The sequence below is a fragment of the Pseudophryne corroboree genome, chromosome 8, assembly GCF_028390025.1.
Source record: "Pseudophryne corroboree isolate aPseCor3 chromosome 8, aPseCor3.hap2, whole genome shotgun sequence".
In the NCBI taxonomy this organism is placed as follows: domain Eukaryota; kingdom Metazoa; phylum Chordata; class Amphibia; order Anura; family Myobatrachidae; genus Pseudophryne; species Pseudophryne corroboree.
The window spans coordinates 118,536-140,582 of record NC_086451.1 but is presented as its reverse complement, the minus strand read 5'-3'; the positions used below and the strand labels follow the sequence as shown (position 1 = coordinate 140,582).

General features: G+C 47.4%; 1 protein-coding gene across 3 annotated transcripts in view; it reads right to left on the bottom strand.

Moving 5' to 3' along the window:
* GPSM1 (G protein signaling modulator 1) overlaps positions 1-22,047 on the bottom strand; it is a 585,152-nt gene that overhangs the window by 509,777 nt on the left and 53,328 nt on the right. The window lies entirely within an intron of this gene.

The window sequence follows — 22,047 nt, the reverse complement described above, 5'->3', positions numbered from 1 at the left end:
ATGAGTCTTACCCGGGATTCAAAATCCTTCCTTATTGTGTACGCTCGTCCGGGCACAGTATCCTAACTGAGGCTTGGAGGAGGGTCATAGGGGGAGGAGCCAGTGCACACCAGTTAGTCCTAAAGCTTTCTTTAGATGTGCCCAGTCTCCTGCGGAGCCGCTATCCCCATGGTCCTTACGGAGTCCCCAGCATCCACTACGGACTATGAGAAATAGAATTATCGGTAAGTAAATTCTTATTTTATGCTGCCACCACCAAACTCCTAACCTGCCGTGGCGTTTGGAACCACGGTTCTGCTCTGTATGTGCCGACGCACTGCCTTACCACACCTGTGTGGTGCTGACGAATCCCCACTAGCCACTTGCTAGGCCTCTACCGGTAGCTGGCGGAAGGCGGAACTTGGAGACGTTAGGTGCTTACCTGGACAGCCGGAGGACGGGGCTAGGTTTGGCCTAACCCTGTAGGTTACAAGATGAAGCAATCTTCTTGAGGCAATGATATTTTATTTGCTCAATAGTTCTAAAGAGAACTCTTCCCTATTGCTAGGGGCAACAGCATACAGCAAGATGTTCCAGCAGAATAAGATGGTACTACTACAACTCTGGAGGCACGCAGCTCTCCTTTTTATGTCAGTTTTCCACACAGTACCACAGGGGGGGTAAGGGTAAGCCCTCCCTGTCTTCTCCAACCAATCAGGTTATTTTACAAAATACCAATAAATAAATTACATTTCAAAAGGAGATAAGTGCAATAAAACAATCTTCTCCTTCCTGTCACACAGACAACGTTTGGTATCAGATTAACATTCACTATTGATAAATTTATCACATAGCTTCAAAATACAAATGTTTCTGGTCAGTCACATCTCCAGGCAATCCCAGTGTTTGAGATTACAACAGGAATGGCTACAATACAAACAAACAGTCTTCCTTCCTGTATCTGCCATTCAGGGATCGTATATCAATTAAATCACCTACATGAAACAAGTTCCAAGCCCATAGACCCAGTGTTTAGCATCTCTCTCTAAGGAACTTACACATCAAAAGGTATTGTCCTTCACACCTCTCTGCTAGGACAGGGCCATTAGCATGCCACTTCCTATTTCCAGAGGATAAGAGATGCTTATTCAGACAGCTATAGTAACTGCATTTTTCCTTTAAATACGTTTCATTTAAACACGTGTTTCCCTTTAAATATACACTGAGCCTGTCTTGAATATAAAATAAATACATTTAAACATGCATTCCTGCAATTGTGCACAGAGCACTACATATGACATGTTAAAACACATCATTAAACAAACTTTTAAACAGTCCGCGCCCAGCGCCGTAAGTACATTTAACAGTGACGCCAAGCGCCTATTGTCCGCAACATGGCGCCGGGCACGAGGGTTAACCCCTTCAGTGCCGCAGACGCCATTACACGTGTGGCTGGCTAGTCTCTCCGGCCACAAATACATATATAGAGAGACTGAGTAGGACACACGTGTGACTACAGTAGGATGTATAACATGGAAGGGAAGGCTATATAATACATATATAGAGGGACTGAGTAGGACACACGTGTGACTACAGTAGGATGTATTACATGGAAGGGAAGGCTATATAATACATATATAAAGGGACTGAGTAGGACACACGTGTGACTACAGTAGGATGTATTACATGGAAGGGAAGGGGAAGGCTATATAATACATATAGAGAGAGACTGAGTAGGACACACGTGTGACTGCCTGGATGTATTATATGGAAGGGAAGGGGGAAGGCTATACAATACATATAGAGAGAGACTGAGTAGGACACACGTGTGACTTTACATGGAAGGGAGAAAGCTATATAATACATATATAGAGGGACTGAGTAGGAAACAATTGTGACTACAGTAGGATGTATTACATGGAAGGGAAGGGGGGAAGGCTATATAATACATAGAGAGAGAGACTGAGTAGGACACACGTGTGACAGTAGGATGTATTACATGGAAGGGAAGGGGGGAAGGCTATATAATACATAGAGAGAGAGACTGAGTAGGACACACGTGTGACTACAGTAGGATGTATTACATGGAAGGGAAGGGGAAGGCTATATAATACATATAGAGAGAGACTGAGTAGGACACACGTGTGACTACAGTAGGATGTATTACATGGAAGGGAAGGCTATATAATACATAGAGAGAGAGACTGAGTAGGACACACGTGTGACTACAGTAGGATGTATTACATGGAAGGGAAGGGGAAGGCTATATAATACATATAGAGAGACTGAGTAGGACACACGTGTGACTACTGTAGGAAGTATTACATGGAAGGGAAGGGGGAAGGCTATATAATACATATATAGAGGGACTGAGTAGGACACACGTGTGACTACAGTAGGATGTATTACATGGAAGGGAAGGCTATATAATACATATAGAGAGACTGAGTAGGACACACGTGTGACTACTGTAGGATGTATTATATGGAAGGGGAAGGCTATATAATACATATATAGAGAGACTGAGTAGGACCCACGTGTGACTGCATTAGGATGTATTATATGGAAGGGGAAGGCTATATAATACATATATAGAGAGACTGAGTAGGACACACGTGTGATTACAGTAGGATGTATTATATGGAAGGGAAGGCTATATAATACATATAGAGAGAGACTGAGTAGGACACACGTGTGACTGCATTAGGATGTATTATATGGAAGGGAAGGCTATATAATACATATATAAAGGGACTGAGTAGGACACACGTGTGATTACAGTAGGATGTATTACATGGAAGGGAAGGGGGAAGGCTATATAATACATATAGAGAGAGACTGAGTAGGACACACGTGTGACTTCAGTAGGATGTATTACATGGAAGGGGAAGGGTATATAATACATATATAGAGAGACTGAGTAGGACACACGTGTGATTACAGTAGGATGTATTACATGGAAGGGAAGGGAGAAGGCTATATAATACATATATAGAGAGACTGAGTAGGATACACGTGTGACTGCATTAGGATGTATTATATGGAAGGGGAAGGCTATATAATACATACAGAGAGAGACTGAGTAGGACACACGTGTGACTACAGTAGGATGTATTACATGGAAGGGAAGGGGGAAGGCTATATAATACATATAGAGAGACTGAGTAGGACACACGTGTGATTACAGTAGGATGTATTACATGGAAGGGAAGGGGGAAGGCTATATAATACATATAGAGAGAGACTGAGTAGGACACACGTGTGACTGCATTAGGATGTATTATATGGAAGGGAAGGCTATATAATACATATATAAAGGGACTGAGTAGGACACACGTGTGATTACAGTAGGATGTATTACATGGAAGGGAAGGGGGAAGGCTATATAATACATATAGAGAGAGACTGAGTAGGACACACGTGTGACTACAGTAGGATGTATTACATGGAAGGGGAAGGCTATATAATACATATATAGAGAGACTGAGTAGGACACACGTGTGATTACAGTAGGATGTATTACATGGAAGGGAAGGGAGAAGGCTATATAATACATATATAGAGAGACTGAGTAGGATACAATTGTGACTGCATTAGGATGTATTATATGGAAGGGGAAGGCTATATAATACATACAGAGAGAGACTGAGTAGGACACACGTGTGACTACAGTAGGATGTATTACATGGAAGGGAAGGGGGAAGGCTATATAATACATATAGAGAGACTGAGTAGGACACACGTGTGATTACAGTAGGATGTATTACATGGAAGGGAAGGGGGAAGGCTATATAATACATATAGAGACACTGAGTAGGACACACGTGTGATTACAGTAGGATGTATTACATGGAAGGGAAGGCTATATAATACATAGAGAGAGAGACTGAGTAGGACACACGTGTGACTACAGTAGGATGTATTACATGGAAGGGAAGGGGAAGGCTATATAATACATATAGAGAGAGACTGAGTAGGACACACGTGTGACTACAGTAGGATGTATTACATGGAAGGGAAGGCTATATAATACATAGAGAGAGAGACTGAGTAGGACACACGTGTGACTACAGTAGGATGTATTACATGGAAGGGAAGGGGAAGGCTATATAATACATATAGAGAGACTGAGTAGGACACACGTGTGACTACTGTAGGAAGTATTACATGGAAGGGAAGGGGGAAGGCTATATAATACATATATAGAGGGACTGAGTAGGACACACGTGTGACTACAGTAGGATGTATTACATGGAAGGGAAGGCTATATAATACATATAGAGAGACTGAGTAGGACACACGTGTGACTACTGTAGGATGTATTATATGGAAGGGGAAGGCTATATAATACATATATAGAGAGACTGAGTAGGACCCACGTGTGACTGCATTAGGATGTATTATATGGAAGGGGAAGGCTATATAATACATATATAGAGAGACTGAGTAGGACACACGTGTGATTACAGTAGGATGTATTATATGGAAGGGAAGGCTATATAATACATATAGAGAGAGACTGAGTAGGACACACGTGTGACTGCATTAGGATGTATTATATGGAAGGGAAGGCTATATAATACATATATAAAGGGACTGAGTAGGACACACGTGTGATTACAGTAGGATGTATTACATGGAAGGGAAGGGGGAAGGCTATATAATACATATAGAGAGAGACTGAGTAGGACACACGTGTGACTTCAGTAGGATGTATTACATGGAAGGGGAAGGCTATATAATACATATATAGAGAGACTGAGTAGGACACACGTGTGATTACAGTAGGATGTATTACATGGAAGGGAAGGGAGAAGGCTATATAATACATATATAGAGAGACTGAGTAGGATACACGTGTGACTGCATTAGGATGTATTATATGGAAGGGGAAGGCTATATAATACATACAGAGAGAGACTGAGTAGGACACACGTGTGACTACAGTAGGATGTATTACATGGAAGGGAAGGGGGAAGGCTATATAATACATATAGAGAGACTGAGTAGGACACACGTGTGATTACAGTAGGATGTATTACATGGAAGGGAAGGGGGAAGGCTATATAATACATATAGAGAGAGACTGAGTAGGACACACGTGTGACTGCATTAGGATGTATTATATGGAAGGGAAGGCTATATAATACATATATAAAGGGACTGAGTAGGACACACGTGTGATTACAGTAGGATGTATTACATGGAAGGGAAGGGGGAAGGCTATATAATACATATAGAGAGAGACTGAGTAGGACACACGTGTGACTACAGTAGGATGTATTACATGGAAGGGGAAGGCTATATAATACATATATAGAGAGACTGAGTAGGACACACGTGTGATTACAGTAGGATGTATTACATGGAAGGGAAGGGAGAAGGCTATATAATACATATATAGAGAGACTGAGTAGGATACAATTGTGACTGCATTAGGATGTATTATATGGAAGGGGAAGGCTATATAATACATACAGAGAGAGACTGAGTAGGACACACGTGTGACTACAGTAGGATGTATTACATGGAAGGGAAGGGGGAAGGCTATATAATACATATAGAGAGACTGAGTAGGACACACGTGTGATTACAGTAGGATGTATTACATGGAAGGGAAGGGGGAAGGCTATATAATACATATAGAGAGACTGAGTAGGACACACGTGTGATTACAGTAGGATGTATTACATGGAAGGGAAGGGGGAAGGCTATATAATACATATAGAGAGAGACTGAGTAGGACACACGTGTGACTGCATTAGGATGTATTATATGGAAGGGAAGGCTATATAATACATATATAAAGGGACTGAGTAGGACACACGTGTGATTACAGTAGGATGTATTACATGGAAGGGAAGGGGGAAGGCTATATAATACATATAGAGAGAGACTGAGTAGGACACACGTGTGACTACAGTAGGATGTATTACATGGAAGGGGAAGGCTATATAATACATATATAGAGAGACTGAGTAGGACACACGTGTGATTACAGTAGGATGTATTACATGGAAGGGAAGGGAGAAGGCTATATAATACATATATAGAGAGACTGAGTAGGATACAATTGTGACTGCATTAGGATGTATTATATGGAAGGGGAAGGCTATATAATACATACAGAGAGAGACTGAGTAGGACACACGTGTGACTACAGTAGGATGTATTACATGGAAGGGAAGGGGGAAGGCTATATAATACATATAGAGAGACTGAGTAGGACACACGTGTGATTACAGTAGGATGTATTACATGGAAGGGAAGGGGGAAGGCTATATAATACATATAGAGAGACTGAGTAGGACACACGTGTGATTACAGTAGGATGTATTACATGGAAGGGAAGGGGGAAGGCTATATAATACATATATAGAGGGACTGAGTAGGACACACGTGTGACTACAGTAGGATGTATTACATGGAAGGGAAGGGGGAAGGCTATATAATACATATATAGAGGGACTGAGTAGGACACACGTGTGATTACAGTAGGATGTATTACATGGAAGGGAAGGGGGAAGGCTATATAATACATATAGAGAGAGACTGAGTAGGACACACGTGTGACTGCATTAGGATGTATTATATGGAAGGGGGAAGGCTATATAATACATATATAGAGGGACTGAGTAGGACACGCGTGTGACTACAGTAGGATGTATTACATGGAAGGGAAGGGGAAGGCTATATAATACATATAGAGAGAGACTGAGTAGGACACACGTGTGATTACAGTAGGATGTATTACATGGAAGGGAAGGGGAAGGCTATATAATACATATAGAGAGAGACTGAGTAGGACACACGTGTGACTGCATTAGGATGTATTATATGGAAGGGGAAGGCTATATAATACATATATAGAGGGACTGAGTAGGACACACGTGTGATTACAGTAGGATGTATTACATGGAAGGGAAGGGGAAGGCTATATAATACATATAGAGAGAGACTGAGTAGGACACACGTGTGATTACAGTAGGATGTATTACATGGAAGGGAAGGGGAAGGCTATATAATACATATAGAGAGAGACTGAGTAGGACACACGTGTGACTGCATTAGGATGTATTATATGGAAGGGGAAGGCTATATAATACATATAGAGAGGGACTGAGTAGGACACACGTGTGATTACAGTAGGATGTATTACATGGAAGGGAAGGGGAAGGCTATATAATACATATAGAGAGAGACTGAGTAGGACACACGTGTGACTGCATTAGGATGTATTATATGGAAGGGAAGGCTATATAATACATATATAGAGAGACTGAGTAGGACACACGTGTGACTACAGTAGGGTGTATTACATGGAAGGGAAGGGGAAGGCCATATAATACATATATAGAGAGACTGAGTAGGACACACGTGTGACTACAGTAGGATGTATTACATGGAAGGGAAGGGGGAAGGCTATATAATACATATATAGAGGGACTGAGTAGGACACACGTGTGACTACAGTAGGATGTATTACATGGAAGGGAAGGGGAAGGCTATATAATACATATAGAGAGAGACTGAGTAGGACACACGTGTGGCTACAGTAGGGTGTACTACAGGTCACTGCGTTGTGTAGGTACTATCTGACCACAGGAGACGGCTTCCAGCACTGTCCGGAGAACGCAGCAGACATCCCATGCCTGTAATTTCTCCTGCTCTCCCCAGATGACAAGCTTAGAGAGCGCAGAGCACCATATTTATCTCTGTGTACAGCATGTCCTGATAGGAAAGGACACGAGGACGGAACAGATTTACATCCCCAAATACAGATCTGCATAGCTTTGGCTTAAGAGGTCTTCTATTTAATCTATTTAGGATAAAAGAGGAATTGTGTAATAATTTTCGGTGCGGGATTAATGAAGTAAACACTGGAGGAAAGGCCTGTGATGTTATAAGCAGAGGCTTGTGTAAGCAGCGGGGGTTCCCCCTCTCCCGGAGGACGCCAGACGCCAGCTGTGGTACCGTGTAATGCTACCAGCCACCGCACTGTAACCCCGAGTGTCTGACTGCAGAATGTATCTAATAACACGGACACAGGTAGGAAAGGAATTCCGGATAGTCCGCTCCGGAATACCCACCTTTATTGTCACCGCGAGGACGGAGCGCCAGACAGGAAAGTACAGAAGGGGAAATCACAACGCCAACGCCCAGCCAGCACCACACCCACAGAAAGCATCAGGCAGTGGCCCTCATTCCGAGTTGATCGCTAGCTGCTTTTGTTCGCAGCACAGCAATCAGGCAAAAAAATCGACAATTCTGCGCATGCGTATGGGGCGCAATGCGCACGTGCGTCGTACTTTCACAAAAGCCGATGCAGTTTTACACAAGGTCTAGCGACGCTTTTCAGTCACACTGCTGGCCGCAGAGTGATTGACAGGAAGTGGGTGTTTCTGGGAGGTAATTGACCGTTTTCGGGGAGTGTGTGAAAAAACGCAGGCGTGCCAGATAAAAACGCAGGAGTGGCTGGAAAAACGTAGGCGTGGCTGGCCGAACGCAGGGCGTGTTTATGACGTCAAAACAGGAACTAAACAGTCTGAAGCGATCGCTAGCTAGAAGTAGGTCTGGAGCTGCTCAGAAACTGCACAATCTTTTTTTATAGCAGCGCTGCGAACCTTTCGTTCGCACTTCTTGTAAGCTAAGATACACTCCCAGAGGGCGGCGGCCTAGCGTTTGCACGGCTGCTAAAAGCAGCTAGCGAGCGATCAACTCGGAATGAGGGCCAGTAAACGGAGAAATGACGACGGTACAGGTTATAAGTAAGACTGGCATTGCACAAAGCGGTTGTGCAGTAATAGCAGGACCAGCGCTACCACTCAGCAAATGCCTAGGGTGCCACGCTTATTGGGACACCCCAGCACTGAATGAGAAGCTTATCAGCTGTGCTCCTGCAGGTCAGTGATTGGCTGGCAATGTGGCGTTTGCGGTGATGTCACAGACAAGCGCCACACACCCAAATCTGTTTGGATCAGAAAATTGCTACCCCCTACCCCACCCACCGTCTATGGTAGGTGGGAGAATGCGGGAGGGGGGGAAGCCACTTACTGAGCATCTGCCGGCCTTAGTAAATGTAGCCAGGTTTCGGTGTTACAAAGTATATAAATGATCTGAGTTCATCAGCGTTCATAATAAATTCTCTGCTCTTAATGTTCTTCTAAGGTGAATGAGACAACAGGAAATAATCCCCTGGCGCTGGAATACATACAGCGCAGTATAACGCCTGGAAGTGGGCAGCTTCACCCCTAGCAACCTCTGTGAGTGGGTTACAGCACATTACAGGAACGTCGGCTGCTGCGAAAACAAAGCGCTTCATGGAACGTTTTCTGCTGATATTTCACAGATGTTAAAGGAATACTCTAGATGCAGCTTCGGCTGGGTACACGCTGGCTGATATATATCGGCCGTTCTATCATTGGCCTGTCAGCCGGTGTGTAGCAACGTTATGCCTGTGAACGTCGCCATTCACCGACATATTGCGTCGGCCCTGCAGCACACACAATGACCAATATATCTACAGATATACTGGTGCGTCGCTGTGTGTGTACGCATGGTTGGCCAACTGCCCGTATACACTGCAGCAGCGGGCAGTGATTGATGACTGAGCTGGGCGGGCACATGTAAATGGCCGCCCAGTTCGTGACGTTAGTCACGACGGAACGGGCCGTGTGTACGCACAACGCACTGCCCAATCCAACTATAGATATATCTGCAGATCCAATAATCTGCAGACATACCTACCAGTGTGTACCCAGTTTAAGGGAGAGGGGGCATCTGCCGCCTGCGGAATGTGAGGTCAGTTATACCCTAGGGAGAGGGGGCGTCTGCCGCCTGCGGAATGTGAGGTCAGTTATAACCTAGGGAGAGGGGGCGTCTGCCGCCTGCGGAATGTGAGGGCAGTTATACCCTAGGGAGAGGAGGCGTCTGCCGCCTGCGGAATGTGAGGGCAGTTACACCCTAGGGAGAGGGGGCGTCTGCCGCCTGCGGAATGTGAGGGCAGTTACACCCTAGGGAGAGGGGGCGTCTGCCGCCTGCGGAATGTGAGGACAGTTACACCCTAGGGAGAGGGGGGCGTCTGCCGCCTGCGGAATGTGAGGGCAGTTATACCCTAGGGAGAGGGGGCGTCTGCCGCCTGCGGAATGTGAGGTCAGTTACACCCTAGGGAGAGGGGGCGTCTGACGCCTGCGGAATGTGAGGGCAGTTAAGCCCTAGGAAGAGGGGGCGTCTGCCGCCTGCGGAATGTGAGGTCAGTTACACCCTAGGGAGAGGAGGCGTCTGCCGCCTGCGGAATGTGAGGGCAGTTACACCCTAGGGAGAGGGGGCGTCTGCCGCCTGCAGAATGTGAGGTCAGTTACACCCTAGGGAGAGGGGGCGTCTGCCGCCTGCGGAATGTGAGGGCAGTTACACCCTAGGGAGAGGGCCTGCGGAATGTGAGGACAGTTACACCCTAGGGAGAGGGGGGCGTCTGCTGCCTGCGGAATGTGAGGGCAGTTATACCCTAGGGAGAGGGGGCGTCTGCCGCCTGCGGAATGTGAGGTCAGTTACACCCTAGGGAGAGGGGGCGTCTGCCGCCTGCGGAATGTGAGGGCAGTTAAGCCCTAGGAAGAGGGGGCGTCTGCCGCCTGCGGAATGTGAGGTCAGTTACACCCTAGGGAGAGGAGGCGTCTGCCGCCTGCGGAATGTGAGGGCAGTTACACCCTAGGGAGAGGGGGCGTCTGCCGCCTGCAGAATGTGAGGTCAGTTACACCCTAGGGAGAGGGGGCGTCTGCCGCCTGCGGAATGTGAGGGCAGTTACACCCTAGGGAGAGGGGGCGTCTGCCGCCTGCGGAATGTGAGGACAGTTACACCCTAGGGAGAGGGGGCGTCTGCTGCCTGCGGAATGTGAGGGCAGTTATACCCTAGGGAGAGGGGGCGTCTGCCGCCTGCGGAATGTGAGGTCAGTTACACCCTAGGGAGAGGGGGCGTCTGACGCCTGCGGAATGTGAGGGCAGTTAAGCCCTAGGAAGAGGGGGCGTCTGCCGCCTGCGGAATGTGAGGTCAGTTACACCCTAGGGAGAGGAGGCGTCTGCCGCCTGCGGAATGTGAGGGCAGTTATACCCTAGGGAGAGGGTGCGTCTGCGGAATGTGAGGGCAGTTACACCCTAGGGAGAGGGGGCGTCTGCCGCCTGCTGTATGGGAGGGCAATTATACCCTAGGGAGAGGAGGCGTCTGCCGCCTGCTGTATGGGAGGGCAATTATACCCTAGGGAGAGGAGGCGTCTGCCGCATGCGGAATGTGAGGGCAGTTATAAGCACCAGGGACCACAAGCTTCCTGATATCACACAATACTATTTGTTTGACTTTCCGTAACTCTAGGCAACACAAAGGTTGTTCTACCCTCATCTGAATACACCACTGTAATCCAGGCCAGTGTGGCCGCAGCAAATCCTCTAACATGCTAAGTGCCTCCACACACATACATGCTTCTTATCATAGGTTGCAGCAGGAGGCCGTACAATCTTCTATGAGAATATTCAGCATTGCTGCATTTGTTTTTTGGAAATGGTGTCATTTATCCAAGTAATGTACAGTATGTGATATGATATTATCAGACACAGACATCAGTGATACCTTCCTACTTAAATACACCTACAAGCTACAAAACACACAAAGCCAGCACATCACCAGCCCCTACAGGGCAACCAAACACAAAACTTAAGCCCACAATTCAGTTGTCAATTACTTGCATCTAAACACAGGACAAAAGGCTAAAACTGCAAATCACAGCATGTCAGTTTTACTCGCTGTGCTTTGCTGTTCTTACTCCTGTATATGCAGCTGTGCAGGAGGAAGCCAGCCAGTCCTGTCCCCATAGTCTGCTGGCTAAGAGTGATGCAGAAGACAGACACACCACCTTCCTAGAAGACCATCTGCAAAAGGTACAATAGGAAAGAGTGTACAATGGATTATTAGCTTTTATAGACAGGATACAGCAACGAGTCTCCTGCACCGCATAAGGGAGAAACACAGATAAACTGCAAAGTAAAAGAGCATACGTGCAATAGGTGACAGGTGACCACAGCGTAGGTACATAGCAAGGTACAACAGGTGTAGAGCTTTACATGTGAGCAGTCTGAACTGGATTCTGAGGCAGATACGGAGCCTGGGAAATTGTATTATCTCTCACTGTGCCAGGAATGCACCAGGTGACCTCTTTATGCCAGAACACAATTCCGCACGTCACCGGCCTCCGCTGCAAACGCCAAGCAGGCGAAGTGTCCAGAGTTACCGGGATAATTGAATTGGCACATATGTCAGAGGCGTAACGAGCACAATTACGATGATTCATACTGAGCATAGATGTAGTGTGAAGACATATGCGGGATATCTGCAGGAACACTGCTGATTGGAGGCTTTGGCAGGATGTGTAGACATTACATGGAGCAACAGCATTTACCAGTTAGCAATTAGACGAAACAGCCTAACAAGATGGATGGCAGGCGTCACTTTCAGGAACGGCGCTCCCCTCGCCGCAGGCACGTATGCGCGGGAAACAGGCTGGAAAAGCTGCACAAAGTTTCTAAACAGAAGTTGTACAAGATTTCAGTATGTGGCTACGGATGTGGAAACGGGTGAAGTCAGCCAGCGGCTGCGGTGAGGGGTAAGCGGACCCCCAAGTATAAATAACTTTCTTTTTGGGAATACAGTCTCATTGCAGAGGACAGATGAGTGGTGCAGGAACATTGTTACAGGAAAACACTCAGAGGGCACGTGCACATCAGTGTCAGCAAATCACAGCTCAGACAATAATCAATGACGTCATCTACTGCAATGTATCATTGGCAGCCCCTACCATACATCACTCACAGTAATAGGGGGGTCCAGGCGCCCCTTTCTCTATGGTAGGCATCTTACACTAGGAAGCTGATGCAGGACAGTAAAGGGCCCCATACACTAGAACCATATGTCTGAGGCTGAAGTCGGAGCCGATTTCCCTTGAACTCTACTGGGAGCTTTCCGACAGTGGTTCCACACGATTCCAAACAATTTGGTACATTTTGCATGCGATATAACCCAGCCATGCCTGCGGGAACGGACATATCACGAGTGCAGCAGTAACGGATCTAGGGGAACGCGCATCGGATCGGAGACATAGCCAAAATGCCCGATTTCACCCAATATCTCGGCCCGAATTGGGGTGAAATGGGCATTATCGTTCTACTGTATGGGGTCACTTACACTGCTGTCAGCCATCCGTACAGTCCCAGTGTGAGGACTACTACAGACGTATGTCCCTGACGGGTGGTCTTCAGGTTGCCGACTGTCGGGATCCCGGCGCACAGTATACCGGCGCTGGAATCCCGATAGCCAGCATACCGACAGATTTTCTCCCTCATGGGGGTCCACGACCCCCCTGGAGGGAGAATAAATAGCGTGCGTAGCGCGCCACCGTGCCCGCAGCATGCCCGCAAGGGGCTCATTTGCGCTCGCCATACTGTCGGTATGCCGGTATGCTGGTCGCCGGGAGCCCGGCCGCCGGCAAACCATACCACACCCGTCCCTGACAGTGTCCCAGGAGCGTCCACAGACAGTCACTAGGAGAATGGATGAGAGGTGGATAGCACTGTTACCAGCACACAGAGATAGGGCGTCCTATATGCCGAGCTGACTGGTGTAGGGTATGGTGAGTGATATCACATGGCACCCGCGCAGATCTGTGTCATTATTACGCTGCGACTGGATGGGCCATTCTAATATCAGGGGAGAGGCCGCGCTTTGCAAACACAGATCGGGAAAACATTGGAAATTTGCTGGTGATGAGAGGCCGGTGCAAAAGGCAGATAAGGGTGATGTTCACCGGCGCTAGCAAACCACTTCTGATTGGCTGTTTAGGAATGCTCCACTGACATGGACTGATGCTTTTTCATCACTCGGGCACAGATTGCTCTTTTCTGGGCGTTTAAAAAAAATAATCTGTTCTCCCAATGTGTTGGGAGTAATATCTGATGTATCAGAGAGGCCTGGGTAGGTTACTGGATGTGTACCAGCGTATGTATCTGATGTAGCAGAGAGGCCTGGGTAGGTTACTGGATGTGTACCAGCGTATGTATCTGATGTATCAGAGAGGCCTGGGTAGGTTACTGGATGTGTACCAGCGTATGTATCTGATGTATCAGAGAGTCCTGGGTAGGTTACTGGATGTGTACCAGCGTATGTATCTGATGTATCAGAGAGGCCTGGGTAGGTTAGTGGATGTGTACCAGCGTATGTATCTGATGTATCAGAGAGGCCTGGGTAGGTTACTGGATGTGTACCAGCGTATGTATCTGATGCAGCAGAGAGGCCTGGGTAGGTTACTGGATGTGTACCAGCGTATGTATCTGATGTATCAGAGAGGCCTGGGTAGGTTACTGGATGTGTACCAGCGTATGTATCTGATGTATCAGAGAGGCCTGGGTAGGTTAGTGGATGTGTACCAGCGTATGTATCTGATGCAGCAGAGAGGCCTGGGTAGGTTACTGGATGTGTACCAGCGTATGTATCTGATGTATCAGAGAGGCCTGGGTAGGTTACTGGATGTGTACCAGCGTATGTATCTGATGTATCAGAGAGGGCTGGGTAGGTTAGTGGATGTGTACCAGCGTATGTATCTGATGTATCAGAGAGGCCTGGGTAGGTTACTGGATGTGTACCAGCGTATGTATCTGATGTATCAGAGAGGCCTGGGTAGGTTACTGGATGTGTACCAGCGTATGTATCTGATGTATCAGAGAGGCCTGGGTAGGTTAGTGGATGTGTACCAGCGTATGTATCTGATGTATCAGAGAGGCCTGGGTAGGTTACTGGATGTGTACCAGCGTATGTATCTGATGTATCAGAGAGGCCTGGGTAGGTTACTGGATGTGTACCAGCGTATGTATCTGATGTATCAGAGAGGCCTGGGTAGGTTACTGGATGTGTACCAGCGTATGTATCTGATGTATCAGAGAGGCCTGGGTAGGTTAGTGGATGTGTACCAGCGTATGTATCTGATGTATCAGAGAGGCCTGGGTAGGTTACTGGATGTGTACCAGCGTATGTATCTGATGTATCAGAGAGGCCTGGGTAGGTTAGTGGATGTGTACCAGCGTATGTATCTGATGTATCAGAGAGGCCTGGGTAGGTTACTGGATGTGTACCTGCGTATGTATCTGATGTATCAGAGAGGCCTGGGTAGGTTACTGGATGTGTACCAGCGTATGTATCTGATGTATCAGAGAGGCCTGGGTAGGTTACTGGATGTGTACCAGCGTATGTATCTGATGTATCAGAGAGGCCTGGGTAGGTTAGTGGATGTGTACCAGCGTATGTATCTGATGTATCAGAGAGGCCTGGGTAGGTTAGTGGATGTGTACCAGCGTATGTATCTGATGTATCAGAGAGGCCTGGGTAGGTTACTGGATGTGTACCAGCGTATGTATCTGATGTATCAGAGAGGCCTGGGTAGGTTACTGGATGTGTACCAGCGTATGTATCTGATGTATCAGAGAGGCCTGGGTAGGTTAGTGGATGTGTACCAGCGTATGTATCTGATGTAGCAGAGAGGCCTGGGTAGGTTAGTGGATGTGTACCAGCGTATGTATCTGATGTATCAGAGAGGCCTGGGTAGGTTACTGGATGTGTACCAGCGTATGTATCTGATGTATCAGAGAGGCCTGGGTAGGTTACTGGATGTGTACCAGCGTATGTATCTGATGTATCAGAGAGGCCTGGGTAGGTTACTGGATGTGTACCAGCGTATGTATCTGATGTATCAGAGAGGCCTGGGTAGGTTACTGGATGTGTACCAGCGTATGTATCTGATGTAGCAGAGAGGCCTGGGTAGGTTACTGGATGTGTACCAGCGTATGTATCTGATGTATCAGAGAGGCCTGGGTAGGTTACTGGATGTGTACCAGCGTATGTATCTGATGTATCAGAGAGGCCTGGGTAGGTTACTGGATGTGTACCAGCGTATGTATCTGATGTAGCAGAGAGGCCTGGGTAGGTTACTGGATGTGTACCAGCGTATGTATCTGATGTATCAGAGAGGCCTGGGTAGGTTAGTGGATGTGTACCAGCGTATGTATCTGATGTATCAGAGAGGCCTGGGTAGGTTACTGGATGTGTACCAGCGTATGTATCTGATGTATCAGAGAGGCCTGGGTAGGTAGTGGATGTGTACCAGCGTATGTATCTGATGTAGCAGAGAGGGCTGGGTAGGTTACTGGATGTGTACCAGCGTATGTATCTGATGTATCAGAGAGGCCTGGGTAGGTTACTGGATGTGTACCAGCGTATGTATCTGATGTATCAGAGAGGCCTGGGTAGGTTACTGGATGTGTACCAGCGTATGTATCTGATGCAGCAGAGAGGCCTGGGTAGGTTACTGGATGTGTACCAGCGTATGTATCTGATGCATCAGAGAGGCCTGGGTAGGTTAGTGGATGTGTACCAGCGTATGTATCTGATTTATCAGAGAGGCCTGGGTAGGTTAGTGGATGTGTACCAGCGTATGTATCTGATGCAGCAGAGAGGGCTGGGTAGGTTACTGGATGTGTACCAGCGTATGTATCTGATGTATCAGAGAGGCCTGGGTAGGTTAGTGGATGTGTACCAGCGTATGTATCTGATGTATCAGAGAGGCCTGGGTAGGTTACTGGATGTGTACCTGCGTATGTATCTGATGTATCAGAGAGGCCTGGGTAGGTTACTGGATGTGTACCAGCGTATGTATCTGATGTATCAGAGAGGCCTGGGTAGGTTACTGGATGTGTACCAGCGTATGTATCTGATGTATCAGAGAGGCCTGGGTAGGTTAGTGGATGTGTACCAGCGTATGTATCTGATGTATCAGAGAGGCCTGGGTAGGTTAGTGGATGTGTACCAGCGTATGTATCTGATGTATCAGAGAGGCCTGGGTAGGTTACTGGATGTGTACCTGCGTATGTATCTGATGTATCAGAGAGGCCTGGGTAGGTTACTGGATGTGTACCAGCGTATGTATCTGATGTATCAGAGAGGCCTGGGTAGGTTAGTGGATGTGTACCAGCGTATGTATCTGATGTATCAGAGAGGCCTGGGTAGGTTAGTGGATGTGTACCAGCGTATGTATCTGATGTATCAGAGAGGTCTGGGTAGGTTAGTGGATGTGTACCAGCGTATGTATCTGATGCAGCAGAGAGGCCTGGGTAGGTTACTGGATGTGTACCAGCGTATGTATCTGATGTAGCAGAGAGGCCTGGGTAGGTTACTGGATGTGTACCAGCGTATGTATCTGATGTATCAGAGAGGCCTGGGTAGGTTAGTGGATGTGTACCAGCGTATGTATCTGATGTATCAGAGAGGCCTGGGTAGGTTACTGGATGTGTACCAGCGTATGTATCTGATGTATCAGAGAGGCCTGGGTAGGTTAGTGGATGTGTACCAGCGTATGTATCTGATGTAGCAGAGAGGCCTGGGTAGGTTACTGGATGTGTACCAGCGTATGTATCTGATGTATCAGAGAGGGCTGGGTAGGTTACTGGATGTGTACCAGCGTATGTATCTGATGTATCAGAGAGGCCTGGGTAGGTTACTGGATGTGTACCAGCGTATGTATCTGATGTAGCAGAGAGGCCTGGGTAGGTTAGTGGATGTGTACCAGCGTATGTATCTGATGTATCAAAGAGGCCTGGGTAGGTTACTGGATGTGTACCAGCGTATGTATCTGATGTATCAGAGAGGCCTGGGTAGGTTACTGGATGTGTACCAGCGTATGTATCTGATGTCTCAGAGAGGCCTGGGTATGTTACTGGATGTGTACCAGCGTATGTATCTGATGTATCAGAGAGGCCTGGGTAGGTTACTGGATTGTGTACCAGCGTATGTATCTGATGTATCAGAGAGGCCTGGGTAGGTTACTGGATGTGTACCAGCGTATGTATCTGATGTATCAGAGAGGCCTGGGTAGGTTACTGGATGTGTACCAGCGTATGTATCTGATGTATCAGAGAGGCCTGGGTAGGTTACTGGATGTGTACCAGCGTATGTATCTGATGTAGCAGAGAGGCTGGGTAGGTTACTGGATGTGTACAAGCGTATGTATCTGATGTATCAGAGAGGTCTGGGTAGGTTACTGGATGTGTACCAGCGTATGTATCTGATGTATCAGAGAGGCCTGGGTAGGTTACTGGATGTGTACCAGCGTATGTATCTGATGTATCAGAGAGGCCTGGGTAGGTTAGTGATGTGTACCAGCGTATGTATCTGATGTATCAGAGAGGGCCTGGGTAGGTTAGTGGATGTGTACCAGCGTATGTATCTGATGTATCAGAGAGGGCTGGGTAGGTTAGTGGATGTGTACCAGCGTATGTATCTGATGTATCAGAGAGGCCTGGGTAGGTTAGTGTATGTGTACCAGCGTATGTATCTGATGTATCAGAGAGGGCTGGGTAGGTTACTGGATGTGTACCAGCGTATGTATCTGATGTATCAGAGAGGCCTGGGTAGGTTACTGGATGTGTACCAGCGTATGTATCTGATGCATCAGAGAGGCCTGGGTAGGTTACTGGATGTGTACCAGCGTATGTATCTGATGTATCAGAGAGGCCTGGGTAGGTTACTGGATGTGTACCTGCGTATGTATCTGATGTATCAGAGAGGCCTGGGTAGGTTAGTGGATGTGTACCAGCGTATGTATCTGATGTATCAGAGAGGCCTGGGTAGGTTAGTGGATGTGTACCAGCGTATGTATCTGATGTATCAGAGAGGCCTGGGTAGGTTACTGGATGTGTACCAGCGTATGTATCTGATGTATCAGAGAGGCCTGGGTAGGTTACTGGATGTGTACCAGCGTATGTATCTGATGCATCAGAGAGGCCTGGGTAGGTTACTGGATGTGTACCAGCGTATGTATCTGATGTATCAGAGAGGCCTGGGTAGGTTACTGGATGTGTACCAGCGTATGTATCTGATGTAGCAGAGAGGCCTGGGTAGGTTACTGGATGTGTACCAGCGTATGTATCTGATGTATCAGAGAGGGCTGGGTAGGTTACTGGATGTGTACCAGCGTATGTATCTGATGTAGCAGAGAGGCCTGGGTAGGTTACTGGATGTGTACCAGCGTATGTATCTGATGTATCAGAGAGGCCTGGGTAGGTTACTGGATGTGTACCAGCGTATGTATCTGATGTATCAGAGAGGGCTGGGTAGGTTACTGGATGTGTACCAGCGTATGTATCTGATGTATCAGAGAGGCCTGGGTAGGTTACTGGATGTGTACCAGCGTATGTATCTGATGTAGCAGAGAGGCCTGGGTAGGTTACTGGATGTGTACCAGCGTATGTATCTGATGTATCAGAGAGGGCTGGGTAGGTTACTGGATGTGTACCAGCGTATGTATCTGATGTAGCAGAGAGGCCTGGGTAGGTTACTGGATGTGTACCAGCGTATGTATCTGATGTATCAGAGAGGCCTGGGTAGGTTACTGGATGTGTACCAGCGTATGTATCTGATGTATCAGAGAGGCTGGGTAGGTTACTGGATGTGTACCAGCGTATGTATCTGATGTATCAGAGAGGCCTGGGTAGGTTACTGGATGTGTACCTGCGTATGTATCTGATGTATCAGAGAGGCCTGGGTAGGTTAGTGGATGTGTACCAGCGTATGTATCTGATGTATCAGAGAGGGCTGGGTAGGTTAGTGGATGTGTACCAGCGTATGTATCTGATGTATCAGAGAGGCCTGGGTAGGTTAGTGGATGTGTACCAGCGTATGTATCTGATGTATCAGAGAGGCCTGGGTAGGTTACTGGATGTGTACCAGCGTATGTATCTGATGTATCAGAGAGGTCTGGGTAGGTTACTGGATGTGTACCAGCGTATGTATCTGATGTATCAGAGAGGCCTGGGTAGGTTACTGGATGTGTACCAGCGTATGTATCTGATGTAGCAGAGAGGCTGGGTAGGTTAGTGGATGTGTACCAGCGTATGTATCTGATGTATCAGAGAGGCCTGGGTAGGTTAGTGGATGTGTACCAGCGTATGTATCTGATGCATCAGAGAGGGCTGGGTAGGTTACTGGATGTGTACCTGCGTATGTATCTGATGTATCAGAGAGGCCTGGGTAGGTTACTGGATGTGTACCAGCGTATGTATCTGATGTATCAGAGAGGCCTGGGTAGGTTACTGGATGTGTACCAGCGTATGTATCTGATGTATCAGAGAGGCCTGGGTAGGTTAGTGGATGTGTACCAGCGTATGTATCTGATGTATCAGAGAGGCCTGGGTAGGTTAGTGGATGTGTACCAGCGTATGTATCTGATGTATCAGAGAGGCCTGGGTAGGTTACTGGATGTGTACCAGCGTATGTATCTGATGTATCAGAGAGGCCTGGGTAGGTTAGTGGATGTGTACCAGCGTATGTATCTGATGTATCAGAGAGGCCTGGGTAGGTTACTGGATGTGTACCAGCGTATGTATCTGATGCACCAGAGAGGCCTGGGTAGGTTACTGGATGTGTACCAGCGTATGTATCTGATGTATCAGAGAGGCCTGGGTAGGTTACTGGATGTGTACCAGCGTATGTATCTGATGTAGCAGAAAGGCCTGGGTAGGTTAGTGGATGTGTACCAGCGTATGTATCTGATGTATCAGAGAGGCCTGGGTAGGTTACTGGATGTGTACCAGCGTATGTATCTGATGTAGCAGAGAGGCCTGGGTAGGTTAGTGGATGTGTACCAGCGTATGTATCTGATGTAGCAGAGAGGGCTGGGTAGGTTACTGGATGTGTACCAGCGTATGTATCTGATGTAGCAGAGAGGGCTGGGTAGGTTAGTGGATGTGTACCAGCGTATGTATCTGATGTAGCAGAGAGGCCTGGGTAGGTTACTGGATGTGTACCAGCGTATGTATCTGATGTATCAGAGAGGCCTGGGTAGGTTAGTGGATGTGTACCAGCGTATGTATCTGATGTATCAGAGAGGCCTGGGTAGGTTACTGGATGTGTACCAGCGTATGTATCTGATGTATCAGAGAGGCCTGGGTAGGTTACTGGATGTGTACCAGCGTATGCATCTGATGTATCAGAGAGGCCTGGGTAGGTTAGTGGATGTGTACCAGCGTATGTATCTGATGTATCAGAGAGGCCTGGGTAGGTTAGTGGATGTGTACCAGCGTATGTATCTGATGTATCAGAGAGGCCTGGGTAGGTTAGTGGATGTGTACCAGCGTATGTATCTGATGTATCAGAGAGGCCTGGGTAGGTTACTGGATGTGTACCAGCGTATGTATCTGATGTAGCAGAGAGGCCTGGGTAGGTTAGCTGGATGTGTACCAGCGTATGTACCTGATGTATCAGAGAGGCCTGGGTAGGTTAGTGGATGTGTACCAGCGTATGTATCTGATGTATCAGAGAGGCCTGGGTAGGTTACTGGATGTGTACCAGCGTATGTATCTGATGTATCAGAGAGGCCTGGGTAGGTTACTGGATGTGTACCAGCGTATGTATCTGATGTATCAGAGAGGCCTGGGTAGGTTAGTGGATGTGTACCAGCGTATGTATCTGATGTATCAGAGAGGCCTGGGTAGGTTACTGGATGTGTACCAGCGTATGTATCTGATGTATCAGAGAGGCCTGGGTAGGTTAGTGGATGTGTACCAGCGTATGTATCTGATGTATCAGAGAGGCCTGGGTAGGTTACTGGATGTGTACCAGCGTATGTATCTGATGTATCAGAGAGGCCTGGGTAGGTTACTGGATGTGTACCAGCGTATGTATCTGATGTATCAGAGAGGCCTGGGTAGGTTAGTGGATGTGTACCAGCGTATGTATCTGATGTATCAGAGAGGGCCTGGGTAGGTTAGTGGATGTGTACCAGCGTATGTATCTGATGTATCAGAGAGGCCTGGGTAGGTTACTGGATGTGTACCAGCGTATGTATCTGATGTATCAGAGAGGCCTGGGTAGGTTACTGGATGTGTACCAGCGTATGTATCTGATGTATCAGAGAGGCCTGGGTAGGTTAGTGGATGTGTACCAGCGTATGTATCTGATGTATCAGAGAGGCCTGGGTAGGTTAGTGGA